The sequence below is a fragment of the Sarcophilus harrisii genome, chromosome 1 (genome assembly GCF_902635505.1).
Source record: "Sarcophilus harrisii chromosome 1, mSarHar1.11, whole genome shotgun sequence".
Taxonomy (NCBI): domain Eukaryota; kingdom Metazoa; phylum Chordata; class Mammalia; order Dasyuromorphia; family Dasyuridae; genus Sarcophilus; species Sarcophilus harrisii.
Genome location: NC_045426.1, coordinates 338,979,842 through 338,997,982, shown reverse-complemented (window position 1 = coordinate 338,997,982; position 18,141 = coordinate 338,979,842). Strand labels below are relative to the sequence as shown.

The following is an 18,141-nucleotide window of genomic DNA, read 5'->3' as shown; positions in this document are numbered from 1 at the left end:
AGAGAGATATATATATAGATGTGTGTGTGTGTGTGTGTGTGTGAGAGAGAGAGAGATCTTTCCTTCTGTCTTTGATCTTCTTGGGGTATATACCTTACCAATGGAAAATCTGGATCATTTTTAGTCAAAAATTTTTAGCGTAATTCCAAATTCTCCATGGTTTTTCAAAAAAGTGATTCCCCAGGGCTCCACCTGAACATCTTTGGTAATACTAACCTAAGGATTAGGGAACTTACAATAATATTTTTTTTTAATTAAATAACTTTTTATTGACAGAACCCATGCCAGGATAATTTTTTACAACATTATCCCTTGCACTCACTTCTGTTCCAATTTTTCCCCTCCTTCCCTCTACCCCCTCCCCCAGATGGCAAGCAGTCCTATACATGTTAAATAGATTACAGTAGATCTTGGATACAATATATGTGTGTAGAACCGAACAGTTTTCTTGTTGCTCAGGGAGAATTGGATTTAGAAGGTATAAATAACCTGGGAAGAACAACAAAAATGCAAGCAGTTTACATTCATTTCCTAGTGTTCTTTCTTTGGGTGTAGCTGCTCTTACAATAATATTCTATTCCCAGTAAGAAAAAACGTTCTGTTGACCAATTCTATTTTCCTTCAAAGTTTGGGAGAAGGGGAGGGAATGTGTCAGATAAAAGAAAAAAAAAATCTACTCTAAAGTATGAAGGAAATACTGTTCAACTTAAAATATTATTGTCTTATGTTATCAACTTCATTTGTTCTCTATGTTTTGCCTAGATGATGCTGAGTATTGCCAATATCTATACTTTAGACAACACAAAGCATTAGGGGCTTTTGACTAATAACTAATAATATGCCTGACTAAAAATATGTTTTACACTTCTGGAAAACTCTAGGGGTATTATTGGTTATCTATATTATCAGTTCAGGAATGAAGGTGGTTTGTGCTACTAGGTCTGTGTCCCAAAGAGATCAAAGAAAAGGGTAAATGATCCATGTGTGTACAAAAATATTTATAGTAGCTTTTTTGTGGAAATTGAGGGGCTACACATCAATTGGGAAATGGCTAAATAAATAAGTCATGGTATATCAATTACAATTGAAGCACCATTGTGCTATATGAAATAATGAGCAGAATGATTTTGGAAAAACCTGGAAAAGCTTATAAGAACTGATAAAAAGTGAAATAAGTAGAACTAGAATCAAGATAATGATCCAAGACAATTCCAAAGTACTATAATGAACATCTACAGAGAGAGACAACTGTAGAGTAAAGTACAGGGCAAAGCATGTTTTGTTTTGTTTTTTTTTAACTTTCTTTGGATTTTTTGTGTTTTCTTTTGCAATATAGCCAATATGGAAATATGTTTTATAGAATGTGGAATTCAAAAAATTTTTAAAGAATCTTAAAACATTTTAGGTGTTATTGAGAAATATTTAACTAAATAAAAATGTTTTTTAAAAAATGAAGGTAGTTCAAACATATGACCTTGCTTAGGATATATATAAACTTCTTCCCTAAACATCCATTCATTTGTGTGGCTTCCTTACCATCTTAAGAGGGAATACTTATCACTTCTAAACCTGTTTCTTTGAAAAAAACAGATACTGGGGCAGGTAGGTGGTACAGTGATTAGAGAACCAGCCTTGAAGTCAGGAGGCCCTGAGTTTACTTCCTAGCTGTGTGATCCTGGGCAAGATACTTAATTAATCCCAATTACCTCGGGGAAAAGAAAAAGATAGATACTATCACTGGTTATTCAGACATGGAAAAATAAACATTTTCAGAAAAATTTTTCCCTCCATGACACAAATGAAGTATCTATAATATATAAATACAAAGAGAAAAAAAGCTACATCAGCTTTGCATATGTTCTAATGCAGGGGTCCTCAAACTTTTTAAATAGGGGGCCAGTTCACTGTCCCTCAGACTGTTGGAGGGCCGGACTATAGTAAAAACAAAAACTTTGTTTTGTGGGCCTTTAAATAAAGAAACTTCATAGCCCTGGTTGAGGGGGGGTTAATCATCCTCAGCTGCCGCATGTGGCCCGCAGGCTGTAGTTTGAGGACCCCTGTTCTAATGGGTATTTTGTACCATAAATATCAGAGGATCAGTGGATCTTAATATTACAAAGGATCTCAGAAGTCAGCTAATGTGTACCAGATCTAAAATTATATTATAGAGCAGCAGTTACCAAAACCATTTGGTACTGGCTAAGGAATAGATTAGTTGATCAGTGGAATAGGTTAGGTTCAAAGGACAAAACAGTCAACAACTATAGCAACCTGGTGTTTGACAAATCCAAAGACCCCAGCTTTTGGGATAAGAACTTACTGTTTGACAAAAATTGCAGGGAAAATTGGAAACTAATATGGCAGAAACTAGGCATTGATCCACACTTAACACCATACACCAAGATAAGGTCAAAATGGGTTCATGACCTAGGCATAAAGAATGAGATTATACTGGAAACTGAGTGGATGTCCATCAATTGGAGAATGGCTGAATAAATTGTGGTATATGAATATTATGGAATATTATTGTTCTGTAAGAAATGACCAACAGGATGATTTCAGAAAGTCCTGGAGAGACTTACACGAACTGATGCTGAGTGAAACTAGCAGGGCCAGGAGATCATTATATATTTCAACAACAGTAGTATATGATGACCAATTCTGATGGACTTGCCCAACCTCAGCAATGAGATCAACCAAATCATTTCCAATGGAGCAGTAATGAACTGAACCAGCTACGCCCAGAGAAAAGAACTCTGGGAGATGACTTTTTAGTCACCCATTTTTAGTCACCATTACATTGAATTCCCAATCCCTATATTTTTGCCGACCTGCATTTTGGATTTCCTTCACAGGCTAATTGTACAATATTTCAGAGTCCGATTCTTTCTGTACAGCAAAATAACAGTTTGGTCATGTAAAAAAAAAAAAAAAAAGAATGAGATTATAAATAAATTAGAGGAACACAGGAACCTCTCAGACCTGTGGAAGAGGAAGGAATTTATGACCAAAGAAGAACTAGAGATCATTACTGATTACAAAATAGAAAATTTCGATTATACCAAACTGAAAAGTTTTTGTACAAACAAAACTAATGCAGACAAGATTAGAAGGAAAACAATAAACTGGGAAAATATTTTTACAGTAAAAGGTTCTGATAAAGGCCTCATTTCCAAAATATATAGAGAATTGACTCTAATTTATAAGAAATCAAGCCATTCTCCAATTGATAAATGGTCAAAGGATATGAACAGACAGTTCTCAGACAAAGAAATTGAAACTATTTCTAGCCATATGAAAAGATGCTCCAAGTCATTATTAATCAGAGAAATGCAAATTAAGACATCTCTGACATACCACTACACACCTGTCAGACTAGCTAGAATGACAGGGAAAGATAATGCAGAATGTTGGAGGGGATGTGGAAAAACAGGGACACTAATACATTGTTGGTGGAATTGTGAACACATCCAGCCATTCTGGAGAGTAGTTTGGAACTATGCTTAAAAAATTATCAAACTGTGCATACCCTTTGATCCAGCAGTGTTACTACTGGGCTTATATCCCAAAGAGATCATAAAGAAGGGAAAGGGACCTGTATGTGCCAAAATGTTTGTGGCAGCCCTCTTTGTAGTGGCCAGAAACTGGAAACTGAGTAGATGCCCATAAATTGGAGAATGGCTGGATAAATTGTGGCATGTGAATATTATGGAATATTATTGTTCTGTAAGAAATGACCAACAGGATGATTTCAGAAAGGCCTGGAGAGACTTACATAAACTGATGCTGAGTGAAACGAGCAAGATCAGGAGATCATTATATACTTCAACAACAATACTATATGATGACCAATTCTGATGGACCTGGCCATCCTCAGCAATGAGATGAACCAAACTAGTTCCAATGAAGCAGTAATGAACCGAACCAGTTACAACCAGCGAAAGAACTCTGGGAGATGACTATGAACCACTACATAGAATTCCCAATCCCTCTATTTTTGTCCGCCTGCATTTTTGATCTCCTTCACAGGCTAATTGTACAATATTTCAGAGTCCGATTCTTTTTGTACAGCAAAATAACGGTTTGGTCATGTATACTTATTGTGTATATAATTTATATTTTAATATATTTAACATCTATTGGTCATCCTGCCATCTGGGGGAGAGGATGGGGGGAAGGAAAGGAAAAACTGGAACAAGAGGTTTGGCAAATGTCAATGCTGTAAAGTTACCCAATCATATAACCTGTAAATAAAAGGCTATTAAAATTTAAAAGAAAAAGAAGTCAGCTAATGAAATTCAGATTACCCCCTTCTAAACTGCTATAATTATTCAATTAGCTGGCTGATCTATGAATATGAAGACTAGATTTAAACTCTTCTAGTGATGGGGTATGGAATATACCCATCTTCCATGTAATAAAAGGTATACTTATTAAAATCTATCAAAGTATGGTGCTCAATACATCATCTCTGATTTCAAAGAGCTTTATTTTCATCTAATTATTTGACTGTTTCCCTTTTATTTAAGAGAAATCATCAATCCTCTATTTTCCACTTACTGATTCTAGTGATGTTCCCTAAGAAGAATGAATCCTAACATCATTTCTTTCCAAGTCTGCAGGTGACAGCAGGGTGTTTTTAGTCATTTTTATGACCCAGATACCAACAAAACTATGTCAATTTTATGTTGTTAAGTTCAAAGATGAAACAAATGAGATCATTAATTTTGGCAAATATCAAGATAACCCAGACTTACCAGATGCAAAAATTTCTTTCCAATTTTCTGTGTTATATGAGCTTAACACGTTCCAAATATTGCCAATGAATGTTTAAGAATTAATAATCTTTTTGGAATACAAATTTAAAGAAAAGTTTTTTTTATTAAATTTAAAGAGACATGTACTAAAGGGGAAAAAAGTATCAGACAAGAATTCTGTATGTTTTACTTAGTTCTAGTTTGAACAAGTCTGTGACCAAGATTTTTTAAGAGCTGTACTAAATTTCTAAGATCATGCCATGATAGATGTCTATTATTGGAACCTATACTTGAGGCAACTGGATGGTGAAATAGATGGAGCATTGGGCCTGGAATCAGGAAAACTTGGGCTCAGGCCTGGCCTGAGACACTTGCTAACTATGTGAGCCTGGGTAGATCACTTTGCCTTTTTGCCAGTTTCCTCATCTGTGGGAGTGGGCTGGAAAAAGAAATGGCAAACATTTTTAATTAAAAAAAAAATTTCTTCAATGGGATGATACTTCTTCCCTGCAGTGGCCCCGAAATCCCTGCTCCCTTAAAAATGACAGGCCCACCCTCTCTTAACTCTAGGGCACTCTGAGGATGGCCATCTCTTTTTCCAGAATGACTGTATCCAAGGTTTTTGAGTGGTCACTGTTACGACCCACTACCATCCCTAAAACTTTTTTTTTTGCCTCAAATAAAATAATTCTTTATAGTTTTCTAAGGGATAAAACAAAGAATCCTTTTGGCTTTTGATCCTCTCCTTAAATTATCTCGTTGGGGACAGGAATACCAGTAGCTCTACCCAACGGAGATCCCATCCCTGACTCAGCCAGAGAGAATATTCTTTCATCCTAGATAATTGAATACGTCTTGACACATTACTCTGGCAAACCAGAGACTACCCTTTATAAATGGCTAACTACAGTCATTCCATTCAGGATAGTACATCTAATTAAGGACAAAGAATAACTGGAGAGATTCAGAATAGTTTTTAAACTGCCAATTGACATTCCAAAGAAAAATAAGACTGCTATGTTGCTTGGAACTCAACCAATATTAAAAAGTTTACTTAAATTTTAGAACTTTCAGTCATTTCTCCCTCTAGACAACACATTAGGATTCTAGTCCTTGTGCTTCTCTTTCCATATGATCAGTGAAACTTTTACTTACACTGACAGAAATATAATTTTATATGTAATGTTTCTGAAGTGAATAAGGGAGCTGGCCTGAGTTCAAGTGCTATTTATAAGCCATTCTGTTTGTTTACTTACCTATCAGCGCTCTGACTACTCAAGGGGCAGAGAAGGTACTGACTATTATTGGCAGAAGTACCCATAATAGCAAATGCTTAATATATATTTATTGATTGATTTGTACTGTCATTTTTATTCCCTCCTGAACTATAAGATCCTTGAGTGCAGGGATTATATCTAATTTCTTGTTTAACTTTCTATCTTCCCAAGCCCTTCATATGATATTATGCTTATAGTTGATGTGCAGCTAAAAAGATACAAATGTTTGTTGAATTTTTCTTCTCTACTTCGAAGAAGAAACTCAATTAATATTATAGTAGTTCTCATATAAGAGTTAACATTTCAAAAGATAAAGAGATAACAGGCCCAATGCCAAACAGTACACTACATGGGTTCAGAACCTACTAAGCTTGTTAATTCTTTTCTCTTTCTTTTCTTTTTTATGGCAGGAAAATACATATAGCAAGGTGAATCTAAGAGAGAAAATTTTGTAACTGCTCCTTTTGTTTTGTAAGAGGAGAAGCATATGAGTGAAGTGAAGATAAGCATGAGTGAAGTGAGCAGAACTAAGAGAACATTGAACATTGAACATAGTAACAAATTAATATGTCCATCAACTGGGATAGACTCAGCTCACACTGAATGTGGATCAAAGCTTTGTATTTTCACTTTTTTTGAGATTGTTGTTCATTAGCTTGTGTTTTTTCCCCATCTTGTCGTTTTTTCGCTTTTAATTTGATTTTTCTTGCACATTATGATGAAATATATTTAAATAAATGATGAAATATATTTAAAAGAACTGCATGTGTTTAAGGCTATATTGAACTGCTTGCTGTCTTGAAGAGTGGAGAAGGGGGAAAAGAGGAAGAAAAGTTTGGAACATAAGGTTTTGCAAAGGTGAATGTTGAAAATTTTGCATATATTTGGAAAAATAAAATAATATTTAAAAAGAGAGAGGTGTGGTGTTCTTCTTCTTTAAAATAATAATGGTTCTCTGGGAGCAGGTTTCTTGGGGAGGTAGCCCTAGTATCAGTTCAGATCAATAATCATCCCAAACGCAGCCAGCTGATAAAATCCAAACGTTTATTTCTCATCTCTTTCCTTGGGCCTGGTTAGCTTTCTTAGAGAGGCCTATCTCTCTGCTTGGTTCCAAGAGCCCTTGCAACTTGTCCTTTTGCCTCTGCTTTCTTCAGCCTCCAGCCAGCACAAAGGTGGAAGATGGCATGGATCTGACTCTACCTCCTAGAGTGGGCTTGTGGGCTTCCTCCCAGAGTGCTCCTCTCCAACCCCTGGCAATGTTCCGAAGTAACTAACTTGAAGCTCTAAGAGCTTCTATATATGTGATTTCCCAAGGGTTGACTCTGCCTCTGAGAGAGTTGGATTATGGGATCTGAGAGTGGGATTATGGGTTTCCTCCCAGAGTGCTCTCTGGCCCTAAGAGTTTCTTGCTTATATGAGCTCTCTAAAGGTGTGAACACAAACATTATTGTCTATCAGTTCTACTTAGTACCTTGTTTCTTCTGGCCCATAACATCTCCTTGTAAGATCAGATCAATCATTCTGAACCATGCTAAATTAGATAATTATTGTCTCTATCAACTCTAATGACTTAACACTCTGTAAGGATTCCAACAAAGAGGGAACATAATAAGAAAAACTACCAAGATACCAAGAATAAAGAAAAGTGATTAGTTTAACATTGGGTGCTGCTGTACATATTTAAAGGGAGTAAGGAAGATGGGGACAGGACTAGAAAGAATGGCAAGAAAATGAGTTTATATATATATATATGTATATATATATATATTTTTTTTTTCTACCATGTTTAACATTTTTGGGGACTACTTGCCATCTAGGGGAGGGATTGGGGTAAGGGGAGAAAAATTGGAACCCAAGGTTTTGCAAGGGTTAATGTCAAAGGATTACCCATGTATATGTCTTGAAAAATAAAATGCTTTAATAAAAAAATATGTGTTTATAAATAGCTAAAAAGTAAAGAGAAGGAAAATGTAAGCCAAATTACAACCAGCTCAACAAATACTTATTAATTGCTTACTAAATACATAACATTATATTGTGAGCTAGAGAAAACACAAAGATAAAGAAGAAATAAGTCATAGTCCTTGCACTCAGGGACCTTAGAATTGAATGGGGAATAGAAATACTTATACAAATCAATCAACAAGCACTTACTAAGATATGTATTATTATATGCCAACTATCATTGGGTACTAGGGATATAAAGACCAAAAAATAAACAAACAAAAAAAAGAAACCCACTCCTTGTTCTCATAGACCTTATATTCTATAGAGGAAGAAACCTAAATGAGTATTACTAGGCTTGCTTTCATGACATATCTCAAAAATAACTTTCTATAATAAGTCCTTTCTGTCCCTCCTGGCATTGATCCCTTTCCCCTAAGCTTATCTTCCTCTTAACTCCACCATTAGAATGTAATCTCCTTGTGGGCAAGACCTATGTCTGTTTAGTTTTTCTCTGTATTTTCAGGCATTTTGCACAGTTCCTAATACACACCAACTAATTAAACAAAATTTGAGGGTTAGGGGAAGGAAGTGTATGAGATGTTGGAGAAAAGATGAAAAAAGGCTTCATGCAGAAGGTGGCACTTGAACTGAGCTTTGGAAGAAACAAAAGATTCTAAGAAGCTGAAGTGAAGAGAATGACTGTTAAGCATGGGGCCTAGTCACAGGAATAATAGCATTACAGAATCATAGATTTAGCACTAGAAAAATCCTTAGAGAGCATCTAATAATGAGATTCTAGTGCAATCCTTTCCTTTTACAGATATGAAAAGAGTGGCCCAGAGAGGTTAGAATTCTAGTTCAAATCTCTTAAATTGGGTAGAAATCCAGAGGTCCATGAATTGAATGATGAAAAACCCTAGTTTGTCTAGAATATAAGGGAGTAACAGAAGGGGTGATATGCATTTCCAATGGAGCAGTAATGAACTGAACCAGCTACGCCCAGAGAAAGAACTCTGGGAGATGACTAAAAACCATTACATTGAATTCCCAATCCCTATATTTATGCCCACCTGCATTTTGGATTTCCTTCACAAGCTAATTGTACAATATTTCAGAGTCTGATTCTTTTTGTACAGCAAAATAATGGTTTGGTCATGTATACTTATTGTGTATCTAATTTATATTTTAATGTATTTAACATCTACTGGTCATCCTGCCATCTAGGGGAGGGGGTGGGGGGATAAGAGGTGAAAAATTGGAACAAGAGGTTTGGCAATTGTTAATGCTGTAAAGTTACCCATGCATAGAACCTGTAAATAAAAGGCTATTAAATAAAAAGTAAATAAATAAATAAAAAGAAGGGGTGATATGTGTGAAAAGGCTGGAAAAGTTTATCTTCAGGATCAAACTGAGATCTCTGAAAGATGGGAATTCTAGCTTTCACAATGAGTACACTGAAAATTATTTAAAATTACTGTTAAGGTTGTACCTCTATCAAGCAGTATAGCTGTTTCTAATAAAAAAACAAACTGTAAAACTATTTTAAAAGCTATTTAGATAAAATTATATTTATAGGATTCTTTTGTTAACATCACTCCCAAATCTTTTTTTTCACTTTTTATACTATTTTATTTTCTAAATACTTGCAAAAATAGTTTTTAACATTCACTTTTTTCCTTTTTAAAAAAAATATAGTATTTTATTTTCCCAAATATATGCAAATATAATATTCAATATTCACCTTTGCAAAACCTTGTTTCAAAAATGTTTCTCCCTTTCTCTTCACCTCTTCTGAAGATAGTATATCAAATATAGGTTAAATATGTTGAGTTCTTCTAAATATATTTCCATATTCATCACGCTGCATAAGAAAAATCAAATCAAAAGGGGAAAAACACACACAAAAAAGAAGAAACAATAAGCAAACAACAATAACAAAAAAAGGCAAAAAATATTATATTTTGCTCCAAGGTCTGCATAGTTTTCTCTCTGGATATGAATGGCACTTTATTGAAACTGCCTTGACATCACTTCATTGTTAAAAAGAGTCAAGTCTATTACAATTGATCATCCCATAATCTCATTGTTATTGTGTACAATCTTCTCTTGATTCTGCTCATTTCACTTAGCATCAATTCATGTAGATCTCTCCAGGGCTCTCTGAAATCATCCTGCTGGTCATTTTTTATAGAACAATAATATTCCATAACATTCATATACCATAATTTATTCAGCCATTCTCCAACTGATGGGCATCCACTCAGTTTCCAGTTTCTTGCCACTACAAAAAGGGCTACTACATACATTTTTGCACATGTGGGTCCCTTTTCCTCCTTTAAGATCTTTTTGGGAGATAAGCCCAGTAGAAACACTGCTGGGTCAAAGGGTATACACAGTTTGATAGCCCTTTGGGCATAGTTACAAACTGCTCTCCGGAATGGATAGATCAGATCACAACTACACCAACAATGTATTACTGTTCCAGTTTTTCCACATTCCCGCCGATATTTATTATTATCTTTTTCTGTCATCTTAACAAATTTGAAAGGTGTGAAGTGGTACCTCAGAGTTGTCTTAATTTTCATTTCTATAACCAATAATGATTTATATTGTGTGGGATGTTCGTCAGTTGAGAAATGGCTGAATAATTTATGGCATATGAATATAATGGAATAATATTATTCTATAATAAATGACAAGGCAGCTGATTTTAGAAAAGCCTGGAAAGACTTATAAAGAATTATTGCTAAGTGAAGTGAGTAGAACACCAAGAGAATGCTGTACACAACAACAAGATTATGTAATAATCAACTGTGACAGACTTAGCTGTTTTCAAGAACAAGATGATGCAAAGGTGATTCCAATAGACTTGTAATGGAAAATGCCATCCACATCCAGAGAGAACTATGGAGATTGAATATGAATCAAAGCATAATACTTTTTACCTTTTTTGGGTGTTAGTGGTGTTTACTTGTTTTTTTCTTTCCTGGCTTTTTTCCACTTTTGATCTGATTTTTCTTGCCCAGCATGACAAATATGAAAATGTTTAGAACAGCATATGTTTAACCTATCATGGGTCGCTTGCAGTTTAGAGGAGGGACAAGGGAGAAAAATTTGAACACAGGTTTTGCAAAGGTGAATGCTGAAAACTATCTGTATATGTATTTGTAAAAATAAGAGGCTAATTTTTTAATTAGTGATTTAAATGTTTAATATATATTGGATTTCTTATCATACTTACTATCTAGGGGAAGGGGTGGAAGAAGAGAGAGGAAAAAAAAATTGGAACACAAGGTTTTACAAGCATGCATGTTGAAAATTATCTATGCATATTTGGCATGTATTGGACTGCCTGCCGGGTTGGGGAGAGGATGGGGGGAAGAAAGGGAAAATTTGTGGCAAGGGGTTATGCAGGGGTCAATGTTGGAAAAATTACCCATGCATATGCTTTGTGAATAAAATGCTTTAATAAAAAATTATCTATGCACATGTTTTGAAAATAAAAAAAACCTTAATTAAAAAAATTATAAAAATAGTGATTTAGAGCATTTTTTCATATGACTAGAAATGGGCTTTAATTTCTTCATCTGAAAATTTTTCATATCCTTTGACTATCAATTGCTTCCCTTCTAATCTTGGCTGCATTGGTTTTATTTCACAAAATATTTTTACTTTGATATAATCAAAATTATCCATTTTACATTTCATAATGCCATACATCTTTGTATGTATGGCCATATATCCTCCCTTCTGCACAGATTTGAAAGGTAAGACTATTGTTTGTATTCCTAATTTGCTTATAATATCACCCTTTCTATCTAAATCATAAATCCATTTCAACCTTATCTTGATATAGAGTCCAAAGAATTCTTTAATTATAAATTTGTTACAGCATTTTTTAAAGACAGCTTCATGATAGTAGTACACTATGCCACTATTAAGTTTTCAGCCATCTGCAAACCAATCAAATCAAAAATAATATTCTCTTTCTTAGTGGGCTCCCTTTTCCTTTTCTTTGCTGATGTGTGGGGTGTGAACAAAAAGGGAAGATGAACAATGAATTATTCCTTAAAATGTACTAAGTCTAAGAAGTGACCAGCAGGATGATTTCAGAGAAGCCTGGAGAGACTTACATTAACTGATGTTAAGTGAAATGAGCAGAACCAGGAAATCATTGTACACTTCAACAACAATAATATATGCTGATCAATTTTGATGGACATGGCTCTCTTCAACAATGGGATAATTTAAACTGGTTCCAACTGTTCAGTAATGAAGAGAATCATCTATATCCAGAGAGAGAACACTGGGAAATGAGTGTGGACCACAACATAACATTTCCACTCTTTCTGTTGTTGTTGTTTGCATTTTTGCTTTCGAAACCTCTCAGGTTTTGTTTTTTTTTTAACAACTCTTTCTAGATCAGATTTTTCTTGTGCAGCAAAATAACTGTATGGATATGTACACATATATTACATTTAACATATACTTTAACATATTTAACATGTATTGGACTACTTGCCATCTAGGGGAGGGAGTGAGGGGAAGGAGGGAAAAATTGGAACAGAAGGTTTTGCAAGAGTCAATGCTGAAAAATTACCCATGCATATGTTTTGTAAATAAAAAGCTATAATAATAAAAAAGAACTAAAGTCTACCTTTTGGTTTAACAAAAAATCCATCATTACTATTAATATTTTTCCTCTCAAATTAAAAAAGCAGCATCCTGAGTTTAAAAAAAAAAAAAAGATCTATGATGAGATGATTGAACCTTAAAGAGGTCCTCTTAAAATAAACAACTGCCTATATAGACTTACCAAATATGTATTAAGCAATTACTATGTGCCAAGCACTGTCCTAGGTACTGTCAGAAAGATGAAATAGTCCCTGTACTCAAGTATCTTACATTGTATTAGGGAAGACAACAAATACACATATAAGAGCATACTAAATACAATTGTGGGGTGGAAAGAATACAGGCAATAACAAGAAAGATCACAAAAAGGAATTAATACTAAGGGATCTTAGAGGTTAAGATGGAGCCAATTAGGAGACCACTGCAATAATCTAAGTATGATATGATAACTAGGAATGATAGCCATGTAAGAAGAAAGATGTGATGTTGTGAAGGCAAAATCAAATTAAGCAAGATTTGGCAATTGGCTGCATGGGTGACAGAGTAAGAAGTCAAGAATATATTGAGATTTTGAACCTTGATGCCTACAAGTGGTATCTTTGATAGAAATAAATACAGCAAAAGGGATAGGTTACAAGAAAGATGAGCAATGTTTTAAATGTTAATTGTGAGATGATTATGTCCAACAGACTCATTTATGACTGAAACTTAGAAGACAATAATTTGATATGTAAATTTAGGAGTCATTTGCATAGAGATTAAATCTACAGCAGCTAATGAGGGTACCAAGTAAAAGAGAGTAGCGAGAGAAGATCCAGGACAGAGACTTGGGGTATACACACAATTAGGGGGTATAACATGAATGAGAATCCATTAAAGGAGAACCAAGGAGAAACAATATTATGAATACCAGAGAACTCTTAACCTTAGTTCATTTTAGGCATTTCACAAAATACTTTATATTCATTATTTCTTTTGATTCTCATATAACAGTATTAAGAAAGGATCTAATTTTGGTATTAGATATTTTATAGCTATAGAAATCAAGATTAAGTCGAACTAATTTACTTACTAAATCACATGACTTGTAAAATATTTAAAGTGGTAAACCAAGGCAGGAAGTTCTTAATTCCAAGTCTAAAATTCTTTGCTTCTCATTTCTCTTTTATTTGTAAACAGCTTGTTTCAGTTTTTCTAATACATTCTACCCTTGATGATCAATATTTATGGGGCTGAAACCCCTTTTATAAGGTCACAGCTCTAGCCATGGAAGGGGCCTTCTAGTTCAATCCTCACTTTACAGATGAGGAAACTAAGACCTAGGGGTGTTAAGTGGCTTGCCTAAGGCCACAAGGGTAGTATTCCAAAGGATATCTGAACTGTGGCCCTCTGACTTTCGGGCCAGCATTCTTTCTACCATATCGTGCAACCTATTCCTCCATCAATTTCCTCAATTTTTTCAAAAGAAAACAAGTGCTTTTTCATATTGACCCTCATTTTCACAAGGGAGAAAAAAAGTGCCAACACATAAATAAAAAACAGGTGACAGCTCTCTGGAGGGAGTGCACTGGTCTTTTTAATGGAGAAAGTCTTCAGGGAAATCCTAAGGTTACAGATTAACAATAATATCTTGTTTCCTAGTTAGCAAAAGCACTTTGTTAATAGATAAAAAGGTCACCTAGTAGCTATGGCTACAAATCAACTGACTTTAAAAGTAATAATCAAATATTTAAGGAAGACTTAAATAAGGTCTTGACATCATCTTTAAGTATTAGGTTTCAATCAGTTACTTAGTTGTGCCCCCCACCAAAAGTCACTGTTGGATTACTCTTCTAAGAAAAGGCACACAATTACTTCCAGCAGCATGAATCAGGTGAAACAGTGGGAAAATGGAGTAAAGACTATGACCTATGAGAAGAAAAAGAAAGGAACAACAGAAACAGGAACTGTTTTAAGAATACATACCTGTCTGAAACAATTTTAAGATGTCAGTCCTAAGGCAGAGAAGGTGGACAGGTCAACTGTTTGCTGGTTTCCCCTCCATTTCATTTCAGGCTTATGATTTAAAGCTCTAAATAATATAAGATTACACAGAATAATCTCATAAAATATCTGTTTCTAAAGCTGAAAATCTTCTGTACAAACATCTTAAGGAATCTTCCCAATCCACTCTTTGACCTGTTTACATTTGTTGTTTACTCCTATTAAATCCACTTTGATGCAATAAACATTACTAACCACCTACCCAGTATAAGAAACAATGGAAGCATAGGGAACACAGCAAAAAAATTAAAGAGGCCTGACCCTGAGGGAGTTTAATTCCACCTTTTATCTCAAGTTGTGTTCCTTGGACAAGTTCATACCTCTGTCAGCTTTTCTCTTCCTTTGTAAAATAAAGTAACTCTTGCTCTGCTTTCCTTACAGGGATGTTATGAGGAAAGCACTTTTGACCATCAAAAGAACTGTTAATGTCATTAATAATAATAGCTAACCTATATACAATGTGCTATGCATTGTGCTAAATGCTTTACAATTATCTCATTTGATCTTTACAACATCCCTGGGAGATTATAATCCCATTTTATATACGAGTAAACTGAGTCAAAAAAAAAAATTTAAGTGTCAAGAGAGGTTGTGAGTAGTTACTATGATCACAACCAAACAAACAAAAAACAGGAAAAATTAAGGTTTTTTTCCCCCTCTTTTTATCCTGGAGAAATTCTCTCCTCCATTACCAACATTCTCAACTACTTTCCTCTCTCAGCTCCAACCTCCTAATTTATATTTATTAAGCCAATTACTATAATGATTTTTTAAAAAACTATTTAAGTAAAACAATAAGAAAAACAGAGAGGTTGGGACATAAATAGCTGAACATGTTGAAAAAAAAATGTAAACCTCCTTCTTTTGAATAATCGAAGATAACAAGAAAGAATTTTTTCTTTAATCTAAAAACCCCTCGGGACTTTTTCCTTTAGGAAATAGGGTAGAGGTTCAACAAGAAAGTTTCAGGAAATGGATTATGGATGGAAAACAAATTTAGGACAAAAAGTAGTACTAGTCTAATTAAGCTCTTAGCTTTCTCCATCTCCAAGAGGGTATAATGGCCCACTCTGGTGAAGATCCCATTTCCCAATTCAGAAAGGATTAAGAGATTTATCACAAGGAAGAAAAAGTCCTTTCAACAAAAAAAAGTTTCCTCAATCAGAGGAGCGTGTAAAGGAAAGAAGGGAATAGTTTCAATTGAAGATTAAGTAACTTGCTGGGGTATGTTTCTTCCAGACTCATTTTAACATATGACCTTTTGTTTGTTGTGAGATTCCAAGAAAGGTTACCTCAAGTTTTCCTGGGGTAGACATGTCTAAAATGTGGGATTACATCAACTTGGACATTATTCTTTATAATATAAATGCCTAGTTTTAAAGTTAAATTAATAAAAAAAAGTTTGTCAGATTTGTGCCTAAAATGAAAAGTACAATATTAATATTTTTCTTCACCAAGCCTTTTAAGTATATACATTTAGTTAGTTATGAGACTGGAACCCATGTTTCCTGAGTCTTAAATCAGTGTTCTTTCATGCTCTTTTTATATCCTCACTTCCCTTCTACATCCAGTGTTTTTCTTATAGGGAGTAAGGGTAAATCCATTTTTCAAATAAGATATATAGTTTATTATGCTGTTATCTCTATAAAAGTAAAGGTCTTAGTATTACTTATTCATGAGTCACTATTGTGGTAATTAAGACTATTTTTAGATAGTACACTTTCATCCCTTTTCTTAATAGAAAGTCACAGATGCCTATAGAAAACAGCAAAGAATGAAGATGTTTCAGGGGAGATACTTTTACATCGAATAAATTATTTGATGTACTTAGAAAGGAGCTTGGATTAAGTATCCTATCCCAAATTTCAAACCACATTATTCTTCCTACAACTCTATCTTCACCTATTTTTATTTTAAATCAAAATTAGTCTTCATTCTTGACTTGATTATTAGGAAAAGGCAGTGGTGAGCAGAAGATTCTTAAAAGAATGTACATACTCTAGAAAAGATTTCTCTATAAGCATCTCACAATCAGCAATTACTCTCTATTGAGAGTGAAAAGTCTCAAGGAAATAGTCTTTTTTTTCTTTCCCATGATTTTGAGATTAGTTAAGCCTAAAACAAGTAGAATTTTTAAGGGTTTTGTTGCGGCTGTTCCCCAAAACAATTCTATATTATCCTAGATTATTTTTTCCTCAATATTGTTTTATTTTCCCAAATACATGTAAAGATAATTTTTGGCATTCATTTTTCTAAGATTTTGTGCATCACATTTTCTACAAGCATCTCAGAATCACCATAATTTTTGCTACCAATGCACATATTCTCATAGTTTAAAGAATTCTCTGTAAGCATCTCAAAATCGGCAACCGCGTTTTGCTATGCGTGTATCTTCACAGAAGTCAACTGAGTCGATAAAATATTTGATTCACACTGCAAAGAGTTCTCATAGTTTTAAAAAAAACAAACCTTTAACGTAAATATTTCATATGAAATTAGAAAATATTTAAAACAAGTTCCACCCGGAGGAAACTCTCGGGAAGAGCCCGTGATCAAAAACTCTTGCAAACCCCAAAACCTTCCCTTTAGCAGCTCAAAGAGTCAATCTTATAACCAATGACACACTGCCCAGTTGGTCTAGCTTTGGGTTGGCCAAATAGTTATACGAGCAGACGCGACTCTAGCTGGGGTAAGATTGCAGAGAGAGAGGAGGCAGAGGAATAAACATTTCCTACGGAAGTTACTTCTTATCAGACACGGACGCAAAAGGCATGGAAATAAATATATACACAAATTGTGTGTGTGTGTGTGTGTGTGTGTGTGCATTTTTTTTTAAAGAAGATGGAACAACGACCATCCCAGTAATGTAAGGGAAGTCCCTTGCAGAATTAAGGGAGTAAAGGGCTGGGGAAGCCCCCCCCCCTCCCCGCCCCCATCCGCTCCGAGCCTGGCAAGTTTCTGAGGTAGCTGCAGAGTTCAAGAACCAGTCTTGAAGAGCGCCTCCAGGCGGCCGTCGAAGGCGAGTCCACGCCCAAACTGAGGACTGGGGCTTGCCCTCCAGTTGGGGGTTACTTAGGGACGCGGTGGGGGGGAGGGGGGAACACCGTAGGAAAGCAAAGAGTGAAGGGGGAGCGGAGGCAGAAATAAGGCACTCCGGGACCTTGCGAGGGATAGACAGGGAGACGCGGGACTAGAGGACACCTGGAGGGGAAAGGAGCGGGAAGGGGTGTGTAAAGGCGGCGGCAAGAGCAGAGTGAAGACAACGAGGGTCGCCGACTCACTCACCTGCCAGCAACTTCAGCCCTCCAGTCAGTGCGCCCGAGTCCCGAGCCGGTGCAGGTCGCTCCCCCTGCCCCGCCCGGCTCGCGTCACTTCCGCCCCCGGAGCCCCGCCCTTCATAAAAAAGAGGGAATACGCGGTGGGCCCGGCGTGCTTTAGGTCTCCCTGCAGCGCTTAGCAACTGTTACTACTCCGCGCCTTTG

The 18,141-nt window shown here is 35.4% G+C and overlaps 1 protein-coding gene across 5 annotated transcripts in view; it reads right to left on the bottom strand.

Annotated features, from left to right (window-relative positions):
• FAM234A (family with sequence similarity 234 member A) overlaps window positions 1-18,141 on the bottom strand; it is a 71,168-nt gene extending 53,027 nt beyond the window's left edge. For 4 of the 5 annotated variants that reach the window (XM_031945692.1, XM_031945689.1, XM_031945693.1 and 1 more), the window contains exons 1-2: window positions 17,945-18,030; window positions 14,582-14,687 (exon numbers count right to left, since the gene is read on the bottom strand). The gene's annotated coding sequence lies outside the window, so the exon portion shown is untranslated. Of the gene's footprint in view, window positions 1-14,581; window positions 14,688-17,944 lie in introns of all 5 variants that reach the window. The other variant, XM_031945690.1, reaches the window with a different exon arrangement.